This window comes from Neodiprion pinetum, chromosome 5, assembly GCF_021155775.2.
Source record: "Neodiprion pinetum isolate iyNeoPine1 chromosome 5, iyNeoPine1.2, whole genome shotgun sequence".
In the NCBI taxonomy this organism is placed as follows: Eukaryota; Metazoa; Arthropoda; class Insecta; order Hymenoptera; family Diprionidae; genus Neodiprion; species Neodiprion pinetum.
The window spans coordinates 18,993,840-19,011,452 of NC_060236.1; the positions used below are offsets into that span (position 1 = coordinate 18,993,840).

At 38.4% G+C, this 17,613-nt stretch overlaps 1 long non-coding RNA gene across 2 annotated transcripts; it reads right to left on the reverse strand.

Annotated features, from left to right (window-relative positions):
* Nucleotides 1-8,613: 8,613 nt before the first annotated feature.
* LOC124219010 (uncharacterized) lies at nt 8,614-15,727 on the reverse strand. Of its 2 annotated transcripts, XR_006883298.2 has the most exons (5): nt 15,403-15,727; nt 13,747-14,014; nt 13,594-13,676; nt 12,780-12,948; nt 8,614-9,113 (listed from the first exon to the last, which is right to left on the reverse strand). It is a non-coding gene; the product is annotated as an uncharacterized lncRNA (long non-coding RNA). The 2 variants fall into 2 exon arrangements; XR_006883297.2 differs by lacking the exon at nt 15,403-15,727 and having other exon boundaries at nt 13,747-14,769.
* Nucleotides 15,728-17,613: the final 1,886 nt, after the last annotated feature.

Below are 17,613 nucleotides of genomic sequence, written 5' to 3' on the forward strand. Positions count from 1 at the left end.
CCTTTAGTAATATCAAAGAGACACGAATTAGATTTTTGAAACTAACTTTCGAGTGAGTGATATAATGTGGGCGAGCGCTCTATATTTACTATATTTATTGACAGTGGATTATACTAAGAGCATATACTACTGGTGGTAGCTTCGCGTGTACATAAAGTATAGCGGAGAAGTGAGAGTGAAAGGTATGTGTCGGTTATAATTTGTCTCGCTATACACCTGATTGAGTGACAGAGCGAAGCAACCAGAATATATATATATATATATATGTATATATATATCTCATCACTTTGGCTGCAGTTTTCGATGTTTCGCGAGGTTGATGAAATGGGTAGCCTACCTCCAGTTCGAAACGATTACACCACTGATACACGCTATGACGGTATCGATACGCTACCGACATGCTCCGTGCTCCATAATCAGTTCTGAAAACTTGCCTCAAGCGGCGCTGCTGCGGCGCTACTTTCGGGACACTCACAATCAGGGAATTCTGGGACGTCTGACGCCGTAGAGTTCGAACGTACATACATAATCGAGTCGCATTTGCGTCATGAATTTGTGCAAATTTCTGCTGAATTTAATACTTTTTCTTAATGAACTCGATCCGTGGTGCTGGCCTTGGTAAGTGATCTTCAAATGAACAGTTCAAAATTCACCCTAAGTTTCATTTCAGGCGGTGTGCCTGCGAGTGTGTTTTTTTTTAAAGATAAACAAATGACGCTTACGATTAGACCTTTACGTATTTACACCGAGACTAAATCACTGAACTAAATTCGAAAATATCTCGCTCTATTCGACGAGAAACCATGTTGAACATGCTATTAACTATAGTACGTTTCGTTTTTATTTTCACCAAGTGATTTGCCCATGATTTCATTTATAAATGGAAGGTGGTACTATTTTCATGGATGCGATTTCGCCGTACTGCATTGCAAGCCTCTTGCGCCTTCTCGATTTTTGAAAAACTGATAATTTGGTCTTAACCTTGACCCTACAGCTTTGATAGTGTGTAGGTTCTTGAGGCCGCGAAATTTTGAGAACCACTAACGATAGTTTTTATATCAAGTGCATGAAAGACGTAGGGCTTTGTGTGGTAGTTTTGCGGGACCCCAGTCGTTAATTTCTTCTTCCTATGAACGGAAGTCATCTTCCAAGGCAGGACAGAGAAGCAATTGTTATGATACAATTTTAATCATGCGGCCATGTGTTTCGTAATGAAATTCGAAATAAAAATTCATCGGAAAACATTGCAAAAATTTGGTACAGTTGTGGAACAACATTCCATGATTTTAATCAGTATGCCATTTTATTTTCATACAATTTATGGTAACGTATTATGTATATACATGAAATTGGTATATCGTTTGATACCGTACGGTATACTGTACCGTGAGGTCGAATACTGGGGATCTCAAAGCTTTGATCATTTACCCCTGAATTGGCATTCTGGTCTGATGCACTGCACCTGCTTAAGCCGTGCAAATCCTCCTCTACCAGCGTCATGTATGCTAAGCAACGGGTTGACTAATGACGTGTGCTGGCTGGATCGAGGGTGCTTCCGTGGAAAAACTCTCTCATTGTGACCGGCTTGCTGATTCATGGAGCACATTGGCCGTAGTGTGGTTATCATCCCAGACCAGCTCGTGAAAATCTCGGATTGGCGACGGTTCGAGTGTTGTTTGTACTTGTTTTCTCTCTGATGTATGTATGTATATATATGATTATATGGTATATCGATCATTTTCTTTCGATGCTTACATCTTGACTTTGGTTCCTCAAATCAAACTGTAAAATGAGGTAGGGCTTGATCGTTACGTTAGACTTAAGTTAAATTCAAGTTTGGGGCCGTCTACGTTCGTATGGTACCTCGCGGCATGTAGACTTGATAGTCATTTTATTGAAATCCACTTCTGACGTTCCGTCTGCAATAGGTTAGCATTTTTTTGAATATCACTCTTTTCAATAACATTGTATAGCATATGACTGACTATGGTACAACAACAGTCGAGTAGGTAGGTCGTCGTTTTGGGATCCATCGCACTGTTTAAGCATGTGCGTGTGAGTGTCTCTTTTCGCAAAATTTCCGCTCGGGGGTTTCGATGGGAATCAGGCAAGGGCAAGGAAATCGCGATGTTTTACGATATTACTAGCTTGTGTTATCTACAAAGTCAAACGATCACCGAGATTTTCCCGATTAAACACACAAAAGCCCTGGCATACAAATGCCTAGACCATTTGTAAACTTTTAAATTTAAAGTTTAATTCCAAATGTTCGTTGGTTTTGCAAACATTTTCAAGATTTTCTATTTCAACTAGGTTCATTGTTCCTCACTTTGTCACTCTGCAACAGTTTTTTAGTTGTTTTTGAATTTAAGAATCCCGTTATAACCTATCCTTAGTTAATTTTTCCAATTGTTATCTTTGACCGTTATACGAGTCGAAATGTTTATCTTTGTAATTTATCCAAATCAAAATATTAATACGAATGGCGAATGCGGAGGTTGCAGGTGTTTTCTACTCAAGAACAAGCGTCCTAGTCAGATATTGCGTGCCCGATTGAAGCATCCTACTGATTACCGACGAATCCGATTGAATCCATCCCCCTGATTTGGAGCCGATCCATACGTGCGCCATCTTAAATTTAATCAATTTGCGCGTGTGAAACAAAAATAATCACACTTCGTAGATAATGAAAACAATCATCTTTCATAGGTCATTAAAAGAACAATCCTTCATCAATAATAAACCATCCTCGAATTATATAAATTAAAAAATTGCGAAAAAACTGCGTGCACATACGAATAGAAATTTATTGCGAACAAAAGCATGTAGAAATGTTCAAAAATTAATAGATTGGTATGGCAACTCCTCCGTGGAATAAGTTCACTGGAAATACCACGTTTAAAAAACGCGCTGAATGCTCTACCACTTGCGGTAGTGTGGAAACGAGCATATGTAACTTATAAAAATTCAATAAATATATTAACAATGAAGAATTGTCTTCATTTTCTTATGCATTTTATTGATTTTGTGTATACAGGTGCCATACGTAGGATTTTGTGTACATTCGCTTAAAATGCGTTTATTCATCGATGAAACGCCACTGAGCATCATTTTATACTAACTTGACTGTCAACGATTAACTTACTCGAATCTCAAAATATCAGTCTTGTGCTAAACGAATCGTTCATTTAACTTCATTTCACACATGAACTACTAGTTTTCATTTAATCGGCGTCTTCGAAATTGAGTACCCCTGTATATTCTTTTTGATTTTCACCCTCCACAAGCGTTGTTTGAATTCCGCCGAGATGTATTTTGTGGAACCCCCTCTGAAATTGACTACTTCTCGAGACGATAGGATAATAGCTGCCTAGTGTATTGAATTTTGATAGCAAAGAAACCCAAGCTAACTGATTTTCGGAGAGCGTTCTATTATAAGATATGCTTTGTTAACATCATAGTAAAAGTTAAGATTTCTCCAACAGGGGGCTTAAAAGTTGTAGCGAAATCTCCACTGAAATTAAGCATTTCTTAAGACGATAGGCCGATAGCAGCCTAACGTCTTGATTTTTTTTACATGATCAGCCGAAGCCAAATTGATTTTTGGAGAGCATTTTCGGATTGATCTTTTGAATGAGCATATCGTGAGAAACGCTTAAATAGTCATCGATGACGGATAGAAACCGGTAATCTGACCTACTCTGTATGGTATCGAACCATTTCTATTCATTCGTTCTTTTTTTATTTCTGCTGCCGGGTTGTCGTGTATCTTTACTAAACAATGACTATGCCTCCACGTTCGTACCCATAAAGCTCAATATGGTATTGGCACATTATTGTGCTAAACTGATGCGATTGGTTTATCCATTTCGTAAATCCAGATCCTGCTTTGCAATGGAGGTGCGCTAGTAAATAATGAACAAGGCTTCGCAGTAAATTTTAAGCTGCGGAAGTCTTATAATTATGTATTCGTACTGCAACATCAATTGTCAATGATTGTGATTTGTTTGGGTCTGACCACTACAGCCCCAGTACACTATGGTAAGCAAGCTCTCATGCATGCTCCGTATTATCCACTGCTGCTGAGACGGTAACCGATATACAGTTACCATCCAGTTTGTAGAAAACTAGTTTAAAATAACCTATTTCAAGCCAGAGGGCACTACCAACGAAAGCTCACAAAAATGCGAGCAAAGGCTAGTTCAGGTTATTCTTTGCCTCTCAAGAAGGTATGTGCCATGTTGAATGTCAATATCGTTTGATTAATTCACATAATATGATATATTTGCCACAACAGTTCGTGAAAATGATTGGAGATAGCGCTCCCACTTCGGCCGATCTGCAGTGTCGCTGATGACGATATCAGAAGCTTTTATCATAGTGAGCGAGTGAATGCAACTGAATGCGAAACATTAAAATTTGAAATTTGCACCTGTAACAGCGTAATTCTTCATTGTGGAATTTGGAATTATAAAGCATCAAATTTTGTGAAAGAAACCTAGAGATATTTAAATGAATAAATCTTCAATGAACCTATCCAATAATTTGACGAAAGAAACATAGCTTGAAGCTACTTACCACGAAAAACATAAGCCTGATTTTGGCAAAAATATTTTTTGTTTTCGAGACACTAAATTTGACTAGTCCTTAATATTCTTGAGGCTGAATCGGCGACAAATGAAGGTTAAAAAGACAACAGTCAACAAACTTTTATGCAACAAGGATAAGGTTTCCAAATTTTTAGTTACATGTGAATTGGTTTTCACTCGTTTGAATTATTTTCTCATCGCTGCATCGCATACAGAGTGATTATGTAACGACCGAGCGGTCTGTCGTTTGTTACAACGTAATACGCATGCGCTAAAATTCTAGAGCAGTTGCTTGTCAGGGTAACCAACTGACGTAAATTCAGATGAAAGTTTGCCGCGATGCATGTAACCATAACTGTCAGTAACAACTTTTGACGTTACGTTCGTGACGGTTAGTCATCCTGACAAAAAACTGCTCTCGGATTTTAGCGCATGCACATTACATTGTAGCAGCAGACTGACAATTCGGCCGCAAGATAATCACTCTGTACAGTCGACTCTCTCAACAGTTTGTAACTAGCGTTAAGATATTATTATAATCTCGATCAGAAACTAAAATTATAACTAGCATTAAGTAATTATTTTTATCCTTATTTGATCAATGTTTGTCTAAAGGTCATACCAAGGCATAAATGCACGATCGATTAATCAATAGGGCCGGCATGGGGGTGTAGGGGACAATATTTTTCTAAGAATTAGCATAACCCCACCAACAAGCTTGCCGTGCATTTATAGCGCTTTGAACTGAGACTCTCGCAATAGGGCCACCACAACAGCTACGCTATTTTCTTCCAACATTTCACTTTGTTACCAGCTGTAATGCGAGAGTATCTGGCAAAATTGCGGCTACGGTTAGTTCAACTGGAGTACTGGGGGAAACGGCCCTATTGAGAGCGCCGACTGTATATCCGAATTTCGGTAAAAACTCAACATCAAAACGAAGAAAATTTAAGTTACTGAGATTCTCATCTGTCAATTTTTGATTAGTGTAATATTTTAAATATTATATTAGTTAGATAACTTTATGAAGAATTTAGGAATTTTGGACGAATGATTAATCAATCACAGCAAATGCATAAGATTATGCAAGGAATCTCCATATGAATTAGAAATTTATTGATAAAGCAAATAGGCGTTGAAATCATTGAATCGATAGAACCTGTGTAGAATATATTTTCAGTCTTATGAAGTGACAAGTTATGCATCATTTCATATAAATGAAAAATTCAATAAGAACCCGTTTGGTAAATCGGTGTACCGCGATCAAACCTTTAAAAAAATTATGCCGAATACTAGGAAAGGAAAATCACAATTGTATATCCATTGGTCGATCGATGTACAAGATAAAAATTCATGCGCATTGGATTGGAATACCGTAGAGCACTGCATGTCGAATGATCTAACAATAAACTAATTCCGTACCTACTGACGATAACAAAAGCGTGAGAAACATGAAGGCGAACCGTGCGTCGAGTTTTTTTCAGAAGCCAAAGATTCCCTCGCGATTTGGTTCGGACGGAGGAGAAATATACGAAGTTAGAAGTACAAGGTGGTATAAAGAGCTGGAAATGGTTGGACCGCCGAAACGGAAGACGCAGCTGTTTTTTGCCCCCTCCCCCCGCCCCCCTCGCTCTTCCTCCTTCACGAATTCACCGTGGACAGCCAGCCTTGCGTCTCATCCCGCGGTGGTAGCGACGGTCTTTTGTTGGGCACCATCTTTGATGTGTTCTCAGAATTAGCGAAGGTGGAAGTGAGCCGTGCAGAGGCGACGAGAAAGGAGCGATGGGCAAGCAGAGGGTGGTGGTAGAATCAAAAATTGAGGGAGCCAAACAGACCAAAAAAGACCGTTTAAACTTCCATTTAATCGTTTTCGCGGAGACCTGGGCTCGACATACCTAAGGATCGGTTTTTTCGTCCAAACCAGAAAAATTTAGTTTCCAGTTTGATTCCGGCGAGCAAAGCATTATTCACGCAATTTTTCATAGTTAGTTTTATCGATTTCTTCGATTATGCAGTTTATTCCCAGGACATACTTGGGGTCAATGAGTTATTGGTATCTTCAGGTGACTGAAAATCTGACAGCTGGTGAGGTCTGTGTGACAGTTTTTAGGTTTTTTTTTACGTTATCAACAAGCCATAAACCGTCCTTTTGTAATTTTCCAAATCACGGCTGAAAAAGTACGGAAACCAACATGTGCGCCATTCCCCGTTGACTGCAAGTTTTCGATTGAGTTTCGGCTGTCAAATAATTATCAGAACTCCCAAGTTATCGAAAGATATCTCATGCAAAATAAAATGACGACAAAAATGGTTTAGTGTTAACCTCACTTTTGATTGGTGTCCGAAAACTAAAAATTCTCTGAGTTTAATTCATGGCATGTATCACGAACTATGCCGTATGATGTATTCGTAGATAGAAAACTTACGTGGCATTGTTTCTCTGCTCTTTATTGAAAGATATTCTATAGACGCACGCGAGTCTGGCTTCCGTCTTCCGGTTGTTCGCAATGCACATTGCACAATCAGTTGCAGCCTGGGTCAGTGAGACGTTATTTATAAACTAGTGCCGTACAACAACACGCACAATCTAATGTACAAGTTCCACGTTACTGGTTATGCAATACCTGCAGATCATTGAATTATTCACAAGGTGAATTTATACAAACGTATTTATCTTTGTGACGATGGCTGACATGTTACACCTCTAACAAGAGAGACGTAGCGCGTTGTGCGTCCTCACTTTGAACGTTGAAACGAGTATCGCGACATCAATAACAATTGCATTAACTCATACCTGAGTTCATGTGATGGTACTCTACCGATCTGCAAGTTTGCCGGAATATTGACGTGTTCGTACACTAAAATCAGAAAATGCCATCTGGTGACAGTAAATATAATCATCACTAACTGCAGGAACGTATCTAATTATAAAAGTATTATTTCATCGCTGATTTTACTTTGCATTGACTTCATATTACAAAATGAAAGTTGAACTGTTTACATAAAGTCTTTCAACTTTTATTTTTAAGAAAAAAAAAATTAAATCGATCAGCTGATTGTCCACGTCGACGCCATATTGTCCCAGCCATGGTCATAATAAGGATCCTAATCACTGAATTTCAAATACACCTGGAACGCGAATTGTAGTGGTGGGAGTTCCGAAGACAGAGATAGCTCAAACTGGACTACCTGTCTCTTTCTATTAGCTACTGCGCATGCGCTGCACAGTCGAAGCAAAAATGTTATCCTACCGCGACATCCACGGAATGACTAAGGTGGTCGAGTCGGCTTACTTTTTGAAAGACTGTTTCCGGTTTTCCACTAGGACGTTTTTGAGATTATCGCGGAAGTTTCTCGGACAGACCGACAGACTCGTCCCTTTTCATAGTGATGAAACATATTGCGAAAAAACTTGTTCCGGCTCTTTATTTTCTGCTGCCAAAAAATGTTTTAAAGGGGTCAAAACAACTCCTAAAGATGGGCAACCACCGAGGTGATATGTTGTTGCGCTTGTTGTATTCGAATGAAACCAAGGCTCAAATGTTTCATTCATAAATAAAAAAATTTTAGCGGTCGTTTCATTCAAATAGATTACGCGCTTCTATTCGAAACTGAGAAATCACCTCATTTGGTACGTATCTTTGGAAATCATTTTTACTCCTTCAAACAGTTTTTCCGTCGACAAAAAGAATACGTATCTTTTAGTTTTGGATGTTCTGCAACATACCTATATGAATTGCAGCGAAATCGGAGAGAGACACCAAACTGATGTTCTTTGTGAGTTTATCAGAATTTTCATTAAATTCTTTTGATTCATTTCGATACAACGTGACTCTGAGATAATCGCGATTTCACCTAACATTATTAATTTATTCTACTACAAGATGATTCTAACTTTACTGATTATCGTTTTATAGAAGAATCGTATTTCAAACACATAAAATGAATAGGAAGTTATCAAAGTATTGAGTGTAAAGATTCTCAGTCTTTCTGTATCAACGATTTAATATTGGTATCAAAATTTTTTCATGGTATGTTTCAATATACGGACGTATCACATGCCCGTGTAACCGTTTCTCTTTATCTGTATGTGTATAATAGCAATTTAAAAATTACTGAATCCTCGCGTTACAATTATGGCGCTATAACGTTTGATCGATTCCAGTAAAAGGATTTGTATTACAGTTCTTACTAATTTCGTTAACATTATTATTGTTATTGTAGTATCGTTTTTCTTATCTTATGGTGCAAAGTACTTTATGTAATAAGAATTCTACTACTGATCTCCGGTTAAATCGGCGAAGCTGCGACAGGATCAACCAGAATGTCGTACGTAGAGATAGACATGTACAGATATGCATTATACCTCCATCTGTAAAAGATTATTTATACAGCAAAAAATACAATAAAGCGCCATGTGATTTGGATCCCCGCGGTTCAAGCGTTTCCAGGTACAATTAGGAGAAACCCTCGATGCTACCGTTAGCGTTCTTTCCACGAAACCTAGATGGACGGGCATCAATTCTGAAAAAAAATAAGACGGTGAAGGGAAAAAGAAAACGACCAAAAATGAAAGGGATTCAAATAAAAGTACGTCGAAAATCGTGCTCTGCAGGCGGCACGTGCGCCATAGTTGAGACAATAATTCCTAAACCAAACCTTACTACGTTCATGGTGTAAATACATGTATAATATGGTATATATATAACCTTTACCTATTTCTCCAAATCAATTATTCATTATATTATACCCGATAACATGGTCGATCAACGATAATTAATCGAATGGCTTTCAGGTAATTTGTTATATTAGGATTGGACTTGATGCCTTAATGAGAAAAAAAAACTGCACTAGAGCAGATTCGAACCGAAACATCACCTTTATGAAGATGAAACCATAAACAATATGTGTAGAGCGGATTTTGCAATAAAAATTTATGATTACCTGATTTTCGTCGATAGTAAATGGATGATTAAACTATTCTTGCCATCAGCTCATTAGGCATATAAGATGTTCGATGAATGCTCAGTTCACAAAAGTGATGATATAACCGAAATAGAAATTTGAAGCGTGCCGCAACGGAAGCCATATTGAAACTATTCTAATGTTTCAACTCGTCCGTCAAATACTTTATTTGAAATTTTTTTCTTTCATCTCTGATAACGTCAAATTTATAATTGACGATCTGCAAAGTCCTTTCAAATACTTGATGATCATTGTACCGAAATAGATTCTCTCAAAATAACGTATAATCAGAGTTTTTCTCAAAGTGATAATAACATAACGATGATAATTAAATGTTTTAAATTTTACCAAGCAGGTTGAAGTAATCGTCAATATTATCAACCTCGCGAAACTTCTTCACAGAAAGGAGACAAAAACTTCGTTACTCGATAAACGAATTATTCTTTATGCCTCATGACATATTTCCAAGACCAAGTCACGATGAAAGTATAAAATTGCAGAACTAGGATCAGCGCTAATTTTTCTACCACAGAAAACATCGAATCGAGTAATTCCGCGTTATCGCTATGAGGGAGCAGTTTTTCGAAGTGGCAACGCAAAGGCAGCGACATTAACGCCGCGTCATTACTCGTAACTAACTCGCGATAGCAGCTGCCGAGTTTCTGCGCGATGAGAAACACGAGCCAAACTTTGGGGAACAATGAAATGGCACAACATGGCAGCCAAGCAACCATTCACATAATACACAATTGTTTGACTGCGGTTAATCCTTAAGGCATACCGGAAATAATGAGATCCGAGAATGAGTCAGGAGCGCTGGACTTCTAAGTCCAGGAGAGCGTTTGTTCTCTTTTTTCCTCAGCTCCGCAGCTCATCGACATCGCTTTACCATTTCCGAGAAACTCGAGGTTATTTCTCCAGCTCGCAAATTCCGTTTAATCAGAATCTTACATTCTGTGAACTTGAAACCGAATTACTTTCTTTTATCCACTGTACGAGTTTCCGGAAAATAGGATGAAAAGATCACAGCCAATGTTACATGTTCATGCTGTTACGAGGAACTTGAATAATACCGCCAGGTGAATGAGATATCTATAACAATTACAATACAATTTCTGGTATCACGTAAGTGAATAATCAGATTGATACGGAGAATACGGAGTATTCGAGTGTTTCTTATTCTTTCTATTATATCGTTATATCTCCCTTCCATACACCGCGGGGGGGGGGGGGGGGGGGGGGGGGGGCGGGGGAATAAACAGATATAATTACAGTGCCACCTCGTTATGTCGCGGTCTCGAGGGCTGTAGAAGGGGAGAACTGTGATGTAAATAGTTCCCCTACTTCGCGCTGCACTGCCGCCGAAAGTTCATCCACTGCGCAAGCGCTCAAGCGGGTGGTGGGGGAATGAGCTTCGAGGAGAAACTTACCAACCGTGATATATATCGAGGCGCGATATAATGAGCTGACATTCTATGTTATATTCAAATGTTGCCTCTATCTAATCTGATCCAAATATACGTAAATATATATTGTGAGATCAGATAAGACTGAGAAAAAAATTCGGATCCGATTAGATCTAATCATTTTCCCCCGGAATACTTGTAATCGATCATGAACAAAAAAAGCACGGGAACTTTGAATCATTTTTACTCAACCTTTTCTCCATTACTCGATTGAGTTTGTGAAATATTTACAATGACAAAAAGTATCGCATAGATGTCACATAATTTTTCAAGTATTTTTCCTCTTTTTTTTCACACGTACTTTCCTGTTTTCATTGTAACTCATTCAAGCCTGAAACAATATTAGTTTACTTATCATTACATTAACAGTAACCCGAATTCATCGCCACGAGATATATATGCAAAATTTCCATTCTCCGTAATCGTTCCTAGTTATTAACTCTGTTGAAATTTGAACAAAATTAGCCGATGTGAAACAAACAAACTTCTGACTTCCTGACATGTGAGACTCGTACAGTGCCAATTGGGTTGAAGTTGACATAACTTTTCGCTTTGTTTATTTCCTTTACATTTCTTCTTTTTTTACTCCGAACCGTGGGCGAAATTTATGTCATAGTTTCAGCGTCGCGCTATCGTTAAGAATATGTGGGGACTTGTAACGTTCATCTCGAGTTGTGTTACAGTAATAGCAATAATAATAAGAAAAGTTTAATTTCGCGTGACAGCATCGTCCAAACTATCCAAATTATGCTGGTGGTCGGTAAATGAAGTATATAACCTACTATACGTACACATATATGTACCTTACATCATCACAAATATTCGGACACGGAATTGCTGCAACGCGGTATCTTTTTTTTTAGTTAATCTCTCTCGTCGCGTTTTGCCCCTCTATAAAACCGCCTCTATATTTCATCAGCGTAGGTTTGAACCACGTTGAATGGTGGTCAATTAATTTTAAGAAGAATCTCGTAGGAATTTTCACTTAATTTATGGCTGCAGAAGCCACACAGAGGTACGTGAACTGCCTTCGCAAGTCGCAACCAATCGGTGGGATGAATTTTTACTTAATGGTATACTCAAGAATTTATCATTTATAAGTGCACGTGTTGATTTAAAGAATCACTGAACATTTTCGCAATCCCAGAAGTACCGAAAATCGTTAAATATACCGAATGTTGTTGCTATTCTAAAAATATATGATATAATATGAATATGATTCTAAATATTAGAAACTACAGGCACGCGATATTATATGAATTAACGAAAAGTATTTAGTAATATAATGAATCGTCAGAAATTGTTAATGGAAAAAATAGATATTGTACTTGATTGAGGCTGTAAATTTTTACCAAAAATGGCCAAAGACAGTCAAAACAAGTTGAAAAAATAGCGGTGAAGAATATTCAAGACAGTAAAAGGTGGTTGAAAAATATTGTGCAACACGGTTTCGGCGACTTTTGTTAATACCGGAAGTCTTGTTAAAAAATAGTACGAATTTGCCCTAATTGAAATCAATTACCCGAGGATAGTCGTCTCGAGTTTCGATAGAAAAACTTCGGTCCCTCTAGAGCCGTATGCAGGATCTCATGTAAAAAAGTTAGAACGACCCTGTATACAAACAGAGATAAATTTTCTCGTTCTCTGAGCGAGATGATAAATTTTCTTTAATTGTTTTCCTGGCACGCAGCCATTCCCAGTTTCGCAATTATTACGGCACATTCAACTAACTAGTCTTCTGAACGCATGTGGAGAGTACCTATGTAATATATACGTATGCATATGTATTCAGATACAGCTACACGTTTTATTTTTGGGGGTTAACAAGTTGCAGGCCAGGCAGATACCAGAATACCGGAAACTTCCTGGACGCAGTCAGTTCATCGGTCCTATGGCTGCTTTCCTGGTGGTTTGGGCGAATTGCTGGCCTGTAAACAAAGAACTGTTGATCAAGCAAGCATACATTGTACGAATGTCCAGCAAACGAACGAATTATTATCTATGGCCTACGCAGTGATTGATCAAAGAAAAGGTTCGGTAGAATATTGAAAGCATTATGAAGTTTTCACGGCATATTTGGTATGACTTGAATTTCAATTACGAACGTCAACAAACCAGAATTTTTAGAGATCCAAACTACAATTTTATAGAAATTAACTCGCCAGTAGTTTAGATTTGAGTAATGATTCTACACATGGTATTAAATCATCAAGCATTTCGAAAACGTAAACTGAAGATCTACCGTACGCCATAGATCACCAGAATTCGATCTCATGAGAGGACATAATTTCGAAAACATAACAAATTTTACAGTTATTTGTCTTTTCTTGTTTATTTTTTTTCCATGCAAACACTCCAAAGTTCACAATCTAATTTTGCACCAATTAATCAAATGTGTTCGAAACGGAAAATGCCGGAGTGAATAAATTCGCAAAATTCTCTATGGAATGATTATTATTCCAAAACAGGAGCAAAAATTCTTGGACTCTATAGTTTGTTCAAAATCATAGGTCGTTGATTATTGAAAAACTTCGAGTGCTTCAGTTCGTCCAAAGTAACGAGGTTTTTATTACCCGAGAATAGCTAGATCCCAGTTTTTCCAAAATGATGGATTTTTGATTACTGAAAGAATCATCCAGATCCCCGTTTCTCCAAGCTGTAAGGATTTTGGTTAGTTGAAAATTGTCCAAATCTCGGCTTGTGCGTAATGATGGATTTTCGATTACCTATCGCAATCCTCCAAATCCCAATACGACCAAAATGATGGATTCTTTACTACACTTTAATTACTGTCAGCATCGAAACCGTCAAGTGTACGTATTCGCACGCTTCGTTCATGACGTTTTCGGTGCTGTACGTCTTTCGACTTGATCGTCAAGGGCTGGCGGAGGGGAAACGTGGCGTCGGGCTGTCGGCTCTCCCAAAATCCACCGCGTTCCTCTTAGCCCTCTCCGAACTCCTTCTCTCTCGATCAGCGGCGATAATCCAACGTTCCTACGCACGCAGATCCGTCCTTCGACTTGATTTTGTCTTCCACGATGACAAGGGTAATTTATTGCCGGAATACAAGTGTCTAGTACTTTCTAATAAGAAATTCACGAAGCATCCGAGCTATTACATATTTTTAAAACACTAATTTAGTTAGGTATTTTGGTTATTTCATTTGACCGATTACACTTGCACTGACGAATTTTTTTCGATCTATCAACAACGGATGAACAGCATGACGTCATGAAAAGTGATCAAATGACTGTCGTTTTAGGTAAATTTTGCAAATATCTTAATCTGCACGGTTGTATATGTTATAATAGCGTCAAATTACGCTTACGTATCCTAACGTGTTCAAAGAAACAACTTTTGTCACTAAATGAGTTTTACAGGCTGGTTAAAAGTCACAAAAACGCCGCAGAGTCCGAGCTACAAGTTGGTGAAACAGTTTGCGAATAAATTCTGCCAGTACCGGCAAGAAGAATTTGCTAAAGATCCAATTGACGTTGCGAAGTTTGGAAATCGGTTTGGCTAGTTGACAAGGAGTTACGGTATAATACGTCTGGTATAATTGAATCACGTAGCCTCGCCGGCAACTACAGCATTAGTGGAACATTTCCACGGTATTTTGACCGCCCACATATAAAGAAGATTGCCGTGTACGCAATGAGTAACGAAACGTGTCTTATACGTCGAATGTTAATTCTCTTCCCTGCAGTTCCTTGATCGATACGTTCTCTCTGTACAACTAGACAAGTTGATTTTTTATTCTTATCCACGATTCAAAGTTTAAATTATCTAGTTACATTAAAATTCCACAGCGGAACAGGCATACGTGGGAGTTCGTTCGTTGCTCAACGAATTGTGGGTTAGCCGTGCTCCGCTGCATTCATCAGTGTTCTACTTTACTCAGTCCGGCGCCATTCGGACGCTTCCTAATACGAGAAGGAAAGCACGTATTTAGGCGCAAGGTTTTATTGGGATGAAACAAGGTAGACGATGTGTCTATATTCCCTGAACCTGATGCTCTCTTAATTACTATACACATAATATAGATTAGAGTACTTAAAAAAACAACCGGTGTTTTTTTTATCGACCACTTGATGAAGCCATACGTAATTACATGATATCGAACCTTCTTAAAGGGAAACACCGTGCGATATTTTTTAGAGGTCGTGCATCGACTTTTTTTAACTCACCCTTTGAATAATCACGTAAGAATTCCAATTCCGCGACGGTTGAATGGAGATTATCATTTCTTTGTGCAACGGACGGAACTTTTTATGGTAGCGTACGACAATTTATTCTGTTTTCTTTAAATCGAGACTTCGTAGAACATTTCAGGTCCTACGATCTTTGAGATATTGAACATTGTGTAAAACGTAGTTTTTTACCTTCCGGAAAATCGGCACTTGGGTTTAAACTCCGTTCCGTGTATTTGACGAGTATTATTCAACATTCAGTCGGGAGTTTATCCTACGTTCCGATGGATGGATAAGAACCTTCCAAGAATCTTGTTTTCAGTACGTTTCATGGAATGTTCCACTGGTGATTTTGCTCAGATGTAATAACAAATCCGCAAAGAGAGTTATGAATGAAATACGATCAAAAAAGTAAACACAAATCTAGAATCTCTGCGGCTTAGCATTGCCATCCTAAAAGCGTTTTATGCAAAGAGGCATCGGACAGTTCTTCATTGTGCGAATTACAACCTTTGGCAAATATCCAGAAGACCCCGAATACGAAACGGAAAATGTCGTTCAAGAAACGTTCATCTTTCATTCCACAGTGTATGACCGCACCAAGTCTTTCTAAAAAATAAAGTAAATATTCTCGTTGGAAGTAGAGAGACTATTTTCAATACCTCGGAGTTGACAGTCGGCATGATTAATGAGTTTGATATTACACGTGTAAATTATATCATAGAAATAAGAGAAGCAAATTATTTTTAACCTAGATAAAAGATGATAAAAATTTTTCATTTCACGATATCGCCCACTTTCTACCACTCAAGTGTATTCACAACAATTTTATAAAATCGATGATTTTATTTTACAGAGAATCATTCGTGATATGGATTTGATGATCTTCGAAATCCACAAAAGAGGTGAAAAATAAATGAATTAATTTGCTGAGCGGTGGCAGAAAAAAAAAAAAAAAAAAAAAAACCCGAAAAAATGACGCTCGATAATTCCTTCACCCGTGCTCAACGATAAAATTTTGTTTTATTTATTTACTTTTCCTGTCTGTCCGCCGCCGCGCCGATGCCAAGGGCCCACGGGTGTCGGTGACGACGGCGTTGACAGAAGTTTGAAACCCCGAAATAGAATCGCGGGTTGTACCAGCGTGGCAGTCGGCAACCCGGAGAGCTTGCAAGCTTACGCTTTTATTGCCGGCTGCAGCAGCGGGGCTCGGGAGGACACTGGGGAAGCCCTCTCCGCATTGGAGGCGGACGAAGCTATTCGCGGCTATCCCGGGATCCAGGAATAACCTCCGATCCCTCTCTCTCTCTCTCTTTCTCCCTCCGTCGACACTAGAATACACATAGATGTCGATCTATTACGTATAGGTTACTGTATAATGCCTGCCACGCGTACGATCAGAGAAAGACTGCTATTTTGTAGGAAATTTTCTCGTGGGTACCTACATAATGTTTTTTGTTGCAGTTAACAAAGCTGGTCAATTAATTGTTTGATAGTTGTTAATATATTCAATAGAACAAAATACACCTATGAATACGACATCTCGATTTAAATTCAGTAAATTCGATGAAATAATACCTTTTTCATGACATTTTCAAAATATCGAAGCACCCTCTGGTAGATTCAACTAAGTTGCTTCGTACAGTTTAATAAATGCATTTGGTGGATACAGTTAGTCAAATCTACTATATCATGAGAGATACTAACTTATTAACGCAATCAAATGATATGCGACATCTCAATGTGACGCGTAAAAAATCCTTTCTTGCAAGAGAAGTAAGATGAGCAGTTATTAGAAGGTGGTCCACTGCATTTTTCTAGTAAAATCAGTAGAACTAAATCATTCGTGATCTGATATTATTGAAGCAGTCTGCCAATTCATAATTCATATTCACCGATCTAGACCGTAGAGCGCCGGTATCGTCGCATCCGTCATGACTATCAAAGATCACTGTCGGTAAAACAGAATAACAGAATTCCTCGTATACTTCGAGGAATTTTTACTGAGTTCTACCGATTCAATGATTTCAAGAGTTGAGTCTTCCTTCTGAGCTAAGAAAGAAAAACATAACTATTGGCATTAAAACGTGTTTTTTAAAATGTACAAAGATCGTTGGACCTCTGCCGGTAAAAAAGGACGACAGTCAGCCTAACCTAACTTAGTTTAGTCAAACTCAAGTTCGGATGCTACAATTGTTACTCGGGAACGCCCTGTAGATGCCTTAAATGTGTAAAAGACTTGAGTTTATAACGTGTATACGTGCATACGTATTACCAGAGGTACAGAGGCGAGATGGACTTGGAGAGGCAGTTTTTATTGGTTTTTATCTCTAAGAGGCAGCCGTGGGTGACGGTTTGTTTCTATGTGTGAGTAGAGGCCGCGTGGCGACCTTTCGACTCCGC